Here is a 12,026-nt window from a genome sequence, read left to right as displayed (position 1 = left end):
TCCTCCCCAGCCCACCACACAGTGAATAGTCAGCATACGCTCCTAAGCATCAAGTTTTAACAATTCCATTCCCAAATGCAACCACTCCTAGGAAGTACTGAAAACAAATGCTTAGAGGGGTGTTACTTTAGCCCTCTACTTTTAATCTATGTTGTGGAATTTTTTTTTTTTTTTTGAGATGCAGTCTTCCTCTGTCGCCATGCTGGAGTGCAGTGGTGTGGTCTCGGCTCACTGCAACCTCTGTCTCCCGGGCTCAAGCGATTCTCCTGCCTCAGCCTCCCGAGTAGCTGGGACTACAGGAACGTGCCACCACGACCAGCTAATTTTTGTATTTTTTGTAGAGATGGGGTTTCACCATGTTGGCCAAGATGGTCTCGATCCCTTGACTTCGTGATCTGCCCACCTCAGCCTCCCAAAGTGCCAGGATTACAGGAGTGAGCCACCGCACCTGACCATTGTGCACTTTTAAACACCTAGAAAGACTAGATGTTTCAAACTGCACTTAAGTTTTCCATTATATACACAGTAGTATTGAATAAATGGCATATATACATAACATAGACTATAATTTGAGTGTCTTCTAAATAGGAACATTCTGGCCTAGAACACTTCCCTTTCTGACCTCTACCAACCCCGTTGACAGCTATAAGCCATCTGTAATGCTTGGGGGCGGGGGGCGTTTAACAATTTTACTTCTGTTTTTAAGAAGTGTTCCTTATGAATTTTAACACAAAGTGTACTCAGTGTATTAGTTTACTGACTCTACTTTTGCCATACACTGGCAACCTCTTTAACATCGACTAGATGTAAATTAGGACTCCTATGTCTGCTTATATACATAGCACAGTAAACGAAAATGCAGACATAAGGGACAATGGTCAATGTGCCTCATCATAAACACACTGGACACTGGTAGAAAGCCCTTTGAACTTTGTGCTCCTCCTTCCCCCTGAACCAGCACAAATATCATAACGTGTACTTCTCAGAGAATTGATCAATTTCCAAGACAATATTTCATATCAAAATGATAACTACAAAATGTGTTACTTACTACCTCTACTTTTAACATGCTTTGTGCACTTCTAAACATCTAGAAAGACTAGATATTTCAAATAAGGACTTAAGTGTGTCCACTATATACATAGCACTGTCAAATAAACTACACACATGTAACAATGGTTATATCTGAAAGTGTCTTCTAAATAGGAACATTCTGGTCTAGAATATTCTGGAACATTCCTTCCAACTCCTCTCCACCACCAACCTGGTGGATATAAGCACATGTGTCACTTCGAGCTGATGTTATCATTTCACTTCCAAAAAGTCCTTTTCAGAAGACAGCCTCTCTATGAATTTTAACAAAGTGTACAAAATGCGTTAGTTTACTAACTACTTTTGTCATACACTGGCAACCTCTTTAATAGCTACAGACTAGATATTATAAAATCAGGACTCATTTGTCCAGTATATACACAATATATACAGTATAGCAAAGTTAAATGAAATGCTTGTAACATATAGGCAATGGATTAAGCTGAAATTTTCTAATAAACAATGGCAAAACACCTTTTGCAATTTTTTCCCTCCCACCTCCCAGGTGGTTCAACAAATCCACTTCCAAACAGCATTTCCCATCAGTTTTTAAAAGCTATTTACAAAAAGTGTTATTCTACTACTACTACTTTAAAATACATCAAGCACTTCCAAATATCTAACAACTAGATGTTTCATAGCTTGTCCACCATGTACACGGCACTTAAATAAAACTGCACACACATAACAATGGTTATCATCTAAGGTATCTTCTAAATGTGACCATTTTGGCCTTGAATCATTCCCTCTTCTCTTCCTTCTCTGCCTTCAATTCAGTGGACAAGTACACGCATGTGTAATGCTTAGAGATGGCTGAACAAATTCCTATGCAAAAGTCAATTACAGAAGACAAGTTTTCCTATGAATTTCAACACAAAGCATACAAAATATGCTAATTTTACTACTTTGTCATACACTGGCAACCTCTAGATGTTAAAAAATTAGGACTATTTGTCCTTTATATACACTATATACAGAGCAAAACAAAATGCACAAAACATACCGAAAAATGGTGTCTGAAAATGTCCAAGTATGAACACACTAGCATATTATCTTTTGCAATTTCTTCCCTCCCACCTCCTCTAAACCATTGAGCAAGTATAGACAGTAATATACCGCTCACAAAGGTGGCTTCACAATTCAACTTCCAAAAGTATTTCCTATGAATTTTAGCAAAAAGATATTTACAAAAGGGTATTTTACTACCTCTACATTTAATATACATCGGGCACTTCTAAACATCTACATAGTCTAAATGTTTCAAGTAAGGAGTTAATTTGTCCACTATGTACACAGCAGTCTTGAATAAACTGCAAACATGTAACAACAGTTATAATTTGAAAGAGTCTTCCAAATGTGAACATTCTGGCCTAGAACCCTTCCCATCTCCATCAACCCAGTGGGCAAGAATGCTCAAATTTTCAGAAGACAATCTTTCCTAGGAGTTGTAAAACAAAATGTACAAAATATATTAGTTTACTAACTCTAGTTTTGTTATACACTGGCAACCTCTTTAACATCCAGAAAGACTAGATGTTGTAAATTAGGACTTGTTTGTCCTTTATGTACATTATATACATAGATAAAACAAAATGCACAGACATAGTGATTCATCTTGCCTCGCTGTAAGCAGGATGGCATAGAGCTCTCTGCACCTCCCCCTCCTCTCTCCTCCCCTGAACCACTGCACAAACACTATGAGTATTACTCAACAGGTGATTTGGCCATTCCCCCCAAAAAACAACATTTCTATGAATTGTAACAAAAAGATATTTACAAAATGTGGTTTTACTACCTCTAATTTTAACATATATCAGACACTTCAGAATATCTAAAAAGAATAGACATTTCAAAAAAGCTTAGCATTGTCAACCATATACGTAGTAGTGAGGAAGCGAATGCACACAAAACAATGGATAGAATATGAAAATGTCTTCTAAATATGACCAGTCTAGCATAGAACCTTCTTTTTTTCCTTCTCAGGTCTTCGAGCTCCATGTCATCTAACCCACTGAACAAACGTGAACGTATCGCTTCTAGAGGCCGTCTCACAACCCAGTTTCCAAAAGTCAACTCCGGAAGACATGTATTTTCTATGATTTCTTTTAAACAAATGAGAATTTACAAGATGTGTGACTTTCTAACTCTATCATACGTCGGCAACCTCTTTCCATCTAGAAGGGCTAGATGTGACAAATGTTTTCTATTAAAAGGTTGGGGTGGAGTTGAGAGCAGCTTTTTCATATTATATACACAGGCCTTCCGTAAACGGCCAGTGAATCTTCCCAGAGGATGATGGGCATTTCCAACGGGCCAAACGTGGCCTGTCATTCTACCATTTCTCTCTTCCGACAGCAAGGTCTGGTAGTACGAAGACCAACCGCCCGATCGCCGCTAACCGTTCCACCCGTCGTCGTTCGGGACTTCGCTCACCTCCCAGGCCTGTTAAGGCCTTTGTCCGTTGTCGTTAGGACTAGGTAGGTCTCGCCCAGTGGCGACAGAGTGGTCACCCGGGACGCAGATCTGGCGGCTCCGTGGCCTGAAGAGGCGGCCGAGCCTGCCTGCGTCCCTAGGCCGCCTTCCCGGGCCCTCCATGCGCTAACGCCCTCCGCCGCGCGGCGTTCGAGCGGCCGCCATGCTTCCCGGCACGCTACTCCCGCCGCCACCCAAAGGCGCTGCGTCCAGGCTGCTCGGCGGGGGTTTCGTCCAGGCCCGGCAGGCTTGGGCCGGGAGACCCGACGGCCGGCAGGGTCCGGACTGGGAGAGGCCGCCGCCGCCATCAGTCACCGAGGTAGGGTAGGGAAGAGAGGTTCGCCACCGCTTCAAGGCCTGGGCCCAGCCAGTGGGCAGCCACAGCAGAGGCCTCCGGTATCTGCAGGGCAGAGGGCGCGGCCTGTCCCGGGGCGCCCCCTAGCTCACCCGCCGACCCGGGGCCGGAGGGCCTGGAGGGCCCTGGAGGAGCGGGCCGCGCTCTGCGTCTCTCCGCGCTCTCTGCCAGACCGGAACTCTTGCAGTGATTTCTTACGGGGAGTCAGGATGAGGTGGGGAATGAGACTGAAGAAAGGGAATTAAAAAGATAACTATAACTAAATAAAGAGGAGCCCTGCAGTAATGTAATGAGCCATGAACTGAAGAGTAACATTCATTCAACTCTGCCTGTGAAGGAGGGAGAGGGAAAGACAACTAGAGACAGAGGAGAAACGGAAAAAAGGAGGTGAGATTTCAAAACACCGGTAGGTTCTGAAATTATTTTCGGAGTACAGAGTACTTTTTGCTGTCCTTGGAGTGGCTAATAAAAACAAAGAGTGCTTTTATTCCGGAACTCGGAAAATTTATTTTTTAAAAAGAGAGAAGACCGTGTCACAAAGAGCAGGTAGGAAAACGTAGCGTAAACTTAAACTCGATTTGTGTCTAAACACTAAAATTAACGGCTGTCAGGAGTGGGATTCGAACCCACGCCTCCAGGGGAGACTGCGACCTGAACGCAGCGCCTTAGACCGCTCGGCCATCCTGACCCGCTTATACTACATTGTGCTCAGGACTTACTTCTGTCTCTATCTAAATGCTATTAGTTCCCCATCCACCAACCGCCCCCCTACCATGTCCCCACCCCCTTGTTCTTTTTCTCAAGATATGGGCATTCCTGGATTAAAAGGTAAGCCGCCACTCCGCGAACTGCCTCGGACGGCGCTGCATAGGACCGGTTGTCCGCGCCACAGAGCGGCGTCTCCCGAGTGAACGCCGAGTCACTCCCAGGCTCCGCGGGTAGGGCTGCGGCGGGTGGGGCGGCGGGCGAGGGAGGGCGGGTCGGGGTAGGGGGAGCGGGACGGGGGCGGGGGCGTGGGAGGGGCGGGGCGGGGCGGGGGCGGGGCGGGCGTGAGCCAGCCCAGGGCCGAGTGACTAAGGCGGAAGACGGCGATGGCGCTCTGCTCTCAACTGAATTCTAGTTAAAATAATGGCAATCCTGTTGAACTCAACATTACTAGAATACCTGGCTTAAATTTACACTTAACTCCCAGGAAGTTTTAGGCTTGCTCCAGTTTTTGCTGGAACAAGGTGCTCGCTAGTCCTTCTCCTTTGCGTTGTGCTGCAAATCTCCCAGCACGTGGTTACCCTTGGCAGGGCCGGTGGAGGGGACAGGAGCGTGGGAAGGCTGGCTTGTCTTGCCTCTCGGTCGGAGTTTATGGAGGATTTGTGTACTTTTCGGTGTGGATGTTATACTGTAATAAAAACTTTAAAAAGCAAAAGCAAAAACAACAACAACAAAAATGGGGAGTAGCTTATGTATTTTACTAAACCTGGCGCAGCGGGTACTTGATAGAAGGCCTCGAGCACAACAACTTTTGTAAACATAAACAAAGGTCAGAGGTGACCTACTTCAAATTTTGTTAGCAAGCGTTAGCAGTCAGGATGCCATGGTCGGAATATCACTGACTGGAAGTCAGGGGACCTGAGTACGAATTTCAGACAGAACTAGAACTGGTCACTACCTGGAGAATCTTAGATAAGTCATTTTGCTTCTGTGGACATTAGAAACAGCTTTCTTAGACACCTATAATACTTTCATCGTGAGTTCAATTGATAGAATACAATGTTTAATCCCTTAAATTAAGCATTAAATCCCCATCTCCAGGGAATCAATTAGAGGCAAATTCTGTTCTTCTCAGGCCTACCGATTCAGAAGTTTTGCTATGTCCAACATGGTGACTATAGTTAATAACAACGTTATTGAATACTTGAAAATTGCTAAGAGAGTGGATTTTAAATGTTCTTGCCACAAAAAGAAAAAGATAAGTATGTGATGTAATGGATATGTTAATTAGCTTGATTTAACCTTCCCACAATGTACACATAGAACAAAACATCATTTTGTACATCATAAATATATATATCTTTATTTGTTGATTTTAAAAATACAAATAAGTAAATTAAAAAGTTATGAGGATAGAGTCCCACAGTAAGTGTTTAATAAGTCCTCTGCAAGGCCTCTAAAATTCAGTCACCTCTGCTCTTTTCACAGGGTAGTGGTGGATACCAACTTTGGAGACAAGAGAGGAGAGAGGCAATTCATCCAACATACAGGAAATATTTATTGGGTACCTACTATGTGCCATGCAGCATTCTAGGTGCTGGTGATCCAACAGTAAACAAACAGACAGAATAAGCTCCACCATCGAAGGGCTTACACTATAATGGGGCAGTGAGCCCAAGAAACATGAAATAAAATGGACAGAGCTGTGCTCCCTTCGGCAAGCACTTACACTAAAATTGGAGCAATGCAGAGATTAGCATGGCCTTTGCACAAGGATGACAGGCAAATTTGTGAAGCATTCCTTTTTGAGACGAAGTCTCGCTCTTGTTGCCCAGGCTGGAGTGCAATGGCGCTATCTCGGCTCACTGCAACCTCCTCCTCCCGGGTTTAAGCGATTCTCCTGCCTCAGCCTCCCTAGGAGCTGGGATTACAGGCGTCCGCCACCATGCCCGGCTAATTTTTGTATTTTTAGTAGAGAAGGGGTTTCACTGTGTTGGTCAGGCTGGTCTCGAACTCCTGACCTCAGGCGATCCACTCATCTCAGCCTCCCAAAGTGCTGGTATGACAGGCATGAGGCACTGAGCCCGATCGAAGCATTCTATTTTTTAAAAAAAAGAATAAAAAATTAAAAAATAATAATAAAATGGAGAGAAGCTGAGACCTCTAATAAAGTAGTTATTTTAACTCCAGTCTCTAGGCCTCATGAGAAATCCCAGCTTAGTTCCCCAGTGAAAAATAGAATTGCCCTCTAAAGAAAGAGAAGTGGGGGAGGAAAAGCCCAATTTAGAAACAATACATGTATGTATTTTTTGAGACGGGATCTGGCTCTGTTGCCCGCGCTAGAGAGTAGCAGCATGATCCTGGCTCACTGTAGCCTCGAACTCCCAGGAGGAGTACAGGAGCTAGGATTACAGTAGCTAGGACTACAGGCACACACCAGCTGGCCTGGCTGTTTTTTTATTGTTTTGTTATTATGTTGCCCTGGCTAGATAGTTTTATAAAAGGTTGAAAATGGCCAGGTGCAATGGCTCACACCTGTAATCCCACCATTTTGGGAGGCCGAGGCGGGTGGATCACGTGAAGTCAAGAGTTCGAGACCAGCCTAGCCAGCATGGTGAAAACCCATCTCAACTAAAAATTAAAAAAAAAAAAAAAAATTAGCCAGGCGTGGTGGCACACGCTTGTAATCCCAGCTACTTGGAAGGCTGAGGCAGGAGAATCGCTTGAACCCAGGAGGCGGAGGTTGCAGTGAGCCGAGATCGTGCCATTGCACTCCAGCCTGGGCAACAAGAGCAAAATTCCGTCTCAATTAAATAAATGGTTAAAAATGTAGAAAGCAAAATGAAGGCCAGACGTGGTGGCTTCACGCCTATAATCCCAGCACTTTGGGAGGCCAAGGCGGGCGGATCACCTGAGGTCAGGAGTTCAAGACTAGCCTGGCCAACATCGGGGGTTTCAACCCCATCTCTACTAAAAATACAAAAATAGCCAGGCGTGGTGATGCATACCTGTAATCCCAGCTACTCGGGAGGCTGAGGCAGGAGAATCGCTTCATCCTGGAAGGTGGAGGTTGCAGTGAGCCGAGACTGCCATTGCACTCCAGCCTGGGCAGCAAGAACGAAACTTCCCCCCACCCCCCCACTCCCCGCACCCCCCCACCCCCCACTCCCCGCACCCCCCCACCCCCCACTCCCTTACCCCCCACCCCCCACTCCCCTACCCCCCACCTCCCCACCCCCCGCTCCGGCTGGCTTTGCCTAGGCTCATTTATGCCCACCATTCAGCCAAGATGCTAGGCCTCTCTCTTCATAAAGTCTTTCATTCCCAAGGAGGCTAGACGTGATGGGAAAGCAGTTCCCCGAGGTCTTGCCCCAGTGCCATGTTCTTATCCAACTTCTGCTTGCCTCACATTGGCCAAAGCAAGTCACAGGGCCCAAACTAAAGGCAGTGTAGGGAGAGGGTACTGCAAGAGTGGGGCCCAGGGAGGAAAGGTTTATTGGGTGTATTTGTACAACCATCTACCACAGTAATCTTAAATAGTGAGAAGAAACAAAATTAAGAATTGAAAAACTAAGTTGTAAGACACAAAATTGAAAATCAGGTGAAAGATAAGAAGAGGATAGAGAGTGGGTGTTCATACAAATTTCTTGAGGTAAGCTGTTTTCTGATGAAGCGTGGGGTTTACTCAGCCAGAGGGTATAAGGGCTCAGGGCTCTCAAATAAGATGAAATACAGGATGCATGGTTAAATTAGAATTTCAGATAAACAATGAATGACTTTTTAGTTTAAGTATGTCCAACATTAAAATACATTACTTTCTGACTCCCAAAGAGGCTGAGTCAATAAAAGCCTACTTGGGAGGCAGGGTTTGGTTTGTCCACACGTGTGTTTGAAAAACAGCCAGCAGCCATCTCTTTCATGTAGTTTAACCATACTTTCCCTGACCTCCAGGTCAGTTTCAAACTTCCTTGAACTTTGCGCACACTCATAACTTAATCTGTCGGTTGATATTTATTGAGCAACTAATATGTGCCAGGTACTTTATTTACAAACAAAAGGAAATCTCTGCTTTTGTGGATTCTTGCCTCTGTGATGAAGAAAGACTATTAAAAAAAACAAATATGCTTATAGTTTCAAGTATTAATAAGTACTTTTAAGAAAAATAGTAATTGTGCAGGAGTTTTCCCAAAAGAAAAGTAGTGCAGGGTGACGAGTCAGAAAGTAGAAAAGTGTGTGTGTGTGTGTGGGGGGGGGGGGGGGGGTGTGCTATTTTACAGAGGGTGGTTAGAGACATCATTTGACCAGAAACCTGAATGAAATGGGGGGCGAGACAAACATATCCAGGGGACACACAGAGGGCAGAGCAAGGGCAAAGAACTTAGGGAGAGAATGAAGGAGCAACAAAAGGCTTCTGTGTCTGAAGAGGAGGAATAAGGGAATGAAAGAGATGAAATTGCAGAGATAGCCAAGGACCAGATGGTGTTGGGCCAGAGTTTAATCCTGAGGCTGCACTGGGAAGCCATTGGAGAATTTTGATAACATAATCTGATTTGTCTTTGAAAACAATACTCTGGGCGGGGCACAGTGGCTCATGCCTGTAATCCCAGCACTTTGGAAGGCTGAGGAGGGCAGATCGCTTGAGCTCAGGAGTTCGAGACCATCCTGGGCAACATAGGGAGATCCTGTCTCTAAAAAAAAAAAAAAATTAGCCAGCCTGGGCGACAGAGTGAGACTCTATTTCTTTCTTTCTTTTTCTTTTTCATTCTTTTTTTTTTTTTTTGAGACGGACTCTTGCTCTGTCGCCAGGCTGGAGTGCAGTGGCATGATCTCGGCTCACTCCAACCTCTGCCTCCCTGGTTCAAGCGATTCTTCTGCCTCAGCCTTCAGAGTAGCTGGGACTACAGGCGCACACCACCATGCCCAGCTAATTTTTGTATTTTTTGTAGAGATGTGGTTTCACCATATTGGGCAGAATGGTCTCAATCTCTTGACCTCATGATCCACCTGCCTTGGCCTCCCAAAGTGCTGGGATTTCAGGTGTGAGCCACCACGCCTGGCTGTGAGACTCTATTTCAAAACCAAACCAAACCAAACCAGGCCAGATCAGACGAAACCAAACCAAACCAAACCAAACGAAGCAAAACAATACTCTGGTCTTTGTGGGTAGCTGACCATAGAGGCAAGGGTTCAAGCAGGTGCTATATAAAAAATCCAGGTAAGAAGTGATGATGGCTTAGGGAGCTAGTGGTAAAGAAGGAAAGAAGTGCTCATGTCCAGGATATGTTTTGAAGGTAGAGCTGACAGGACTTACTAGGCGTTTGGAGGTGGAAAATGAGATAAAAAGAGGAATTAGTGCTTATGCCTATATTTTTGGCTCGAGAAAATGGATCACAGAGTCATTAATGGAGTGGAAAAGATTAAGTAAGGTGTAAATTGGTCAGAGGGAATCTAGAGTTGTACTTTGGTCCCCTTAAATTTGAGGTACCTATTATTTGTCACAGAGAAGATGTTCAGGAGAAGAATAAGTAAGGCCATTCTGGAAACCATGTTGGGGCCAGAGTCATCGATTCAGGAGTAGTGAGCCGATAGGTGAGAGTTAATGCTGCAGACGGAGAGAAAAATTCAGTCTTCAGCAGGCTCTTGAAAGGATTAAAAGGCTTTAAACAACAATAAACTAGTCAGCCAGAACTACAATTCAACAACTACAACAATGTAACAGTGTCTCACTGTGGTTATTACAATCCAAAGCCACTGTCCTGGCACTTGATTATCTTCCACTGCTATTTTGCTGTTTGAATGGAACTGGTGGCTGCCTTCACCTCTCTCTCTTAGAAGAACATGAGGCCAAATTCTTGTACAGTCCAGTACAAGGTCTTTCTGTGGCAGTAGCTTGATGTTATGTTAACTTTCTTACCTCCTACTTGTTCTAAGTTGTATACTGCTTTGTAAACTAACACAAGATTTGCTCAGCTTATAGGATTGTTTAAAAGTCATTTTCTGGACAATGTACTTTGTACCTAACCAACAGCATGGACCGTGGAGTCAGATGGCCTGGAGTCAAATCTCATCTCTGCTTACTCTCTAGCAGGTGATAGAAGCCATTTTATCTCTCTGCTCTTCAGACTCTTTATTTGTAAAATGGAGACTGCACTGATGCCTACCTACCTCCTAGGGGTCTGAAAAATGGCAGGAATTACAGCACGCAAAATACAGGACCTGACGCATAATAAGTACTTTGTTACTGTTAATACTATGAGTATGCATATTCAGTCGCTACATAAATGCATTTTGCACGATGATCAAAATTTGGAGATATTTCTTGTTCTTTCTTTTTTTTTTTCTTGAGACGGAGTCTCACTCTGTCACCCAGGCTGGAGTGCAGTGGTGCAATCTTGGCTGCTGCTACCGCTGCCTCCCGGGTTCAAGCAATTCTCCTACCTCAGCCTCCCGAGTAGCTGGCACCACAGGCATGGGCCACCACACTCGGCTAATTTTTGTATTTTTAGTAGAGACGGGGTTTTGCCATGTTTGCCAGGCTGGTGTCAAACTCCTGACCTGAGGTGATCCACTGTCTCAGCCTCCCAAAGTGCTGGGATTACAGGCATGAGCCACTGCACCCAGCGAGATATTCCTCTAGAAAGACTCTTGTTACTTCAACTAAGATCTTCAATCCCAAGTAGATGCATAATATTTTGAAGCATACATCTAGTCTGTTCTCAAACATTAAAGTGCACATGAATCACCATGTTGTTAAATGCAGTTTCTGATTCAGGAGTTCTCAGTGGGATCTAAGGTTCTGTGGTTCTAACAAGACAGTCCAGAATCAGCATGAGTAGCAATGCTTTAAAGTATGCATGGAATCCATATGCAGTGCTCTCCTCCATGGTCAGCCAGTCTTCTATGATGGATGATTGTTGCTCATCTGACCTTTTCTTGGAAGCTGTTGGCACCACATATATATATTATATATATATATAAAATATATAATATATATATGTGCGCATATATTATATATATGTGTGTATATATATATATGTGTGTGTGTGCATACATATATATATATTTTTTTTAAATGAAAGGATAAACCCAAATATTGGCATTGGTCATATTTGAGTGATGAGATTTGGGACCATTTTTACTTTGTAAAATATACTTTCATGTATTTTTAGGAAAATAAGTTATTTCCATTTTAAAATAATACAATGAGCGCAAGAGTAAATGTGTATGTAGTTGGGAGTGGGCTGTCAGGGACTATTGCAAGAGGGGGATTTGAGGAAATATGAGTGCTGTCTGGAGGCAGAAGAGACATGACTCAAGATGTGTGGAGGAATGGCATGGAAGAGCTGCTATTGATTAGGGAAGAGGGAAGTTGTTCAGTTATTTTTCTCACAATCTGAATGTC

The 12,026-nt window shown here is 44.1% G+C and overlaps 2 non-coding genes across 2 annotated transcripts; one reads left to right on the top strand and one right to left on the bottom strand.

Annotated features, from left to right (window-relative positions):
* Positions 1-4,524: 4,524 nt before the first annotated feature.
* On the bottom strand, positions 4,525-4,607 carry TRNAL-CAG (transfer RNA leucine (anticodon CAG)). Its single transcript has one exon. It is a non-coding gene; the product is annotated as a tRNA-Leu (tRNA).
* Positions 4,608-6,329: 1,722 nt separating this feature from the next.
* Positions 6,330-6,431, top strand: LOC115935109 (U6 spliceosomal RNA). Its single transcript, XR_004070819.1, has one exon. It is a non-coding gene; the product is annotated as a U6 spliceosomal RNA (small nuclear RNA).
* The last annotated feature ends 5,595 nt before the right edge of the window (positions 6,432-12,026 follow it).

This window comes from Gorilla gorilla, chromosome 5 (genome assembly GCF_029281585.2).
Source record: "Gorilla gorilla gorilla isolate KB3781 chromosome 5, NHGRI_mGorGor1-v2.1_pri, whole genome shotgun sequence".
Taxonomy (NCBI): Eukaryota; Metazoa; Chordata; class Mammalia; order Primates; family Hominidae; genus Gorilla; species Gorilla gorilla.
The sequence above is the reverse complement of the archived record's forward strand: the minus strand, read 5'-3'. Positions and strand labels throughout refer to the sequence as shown.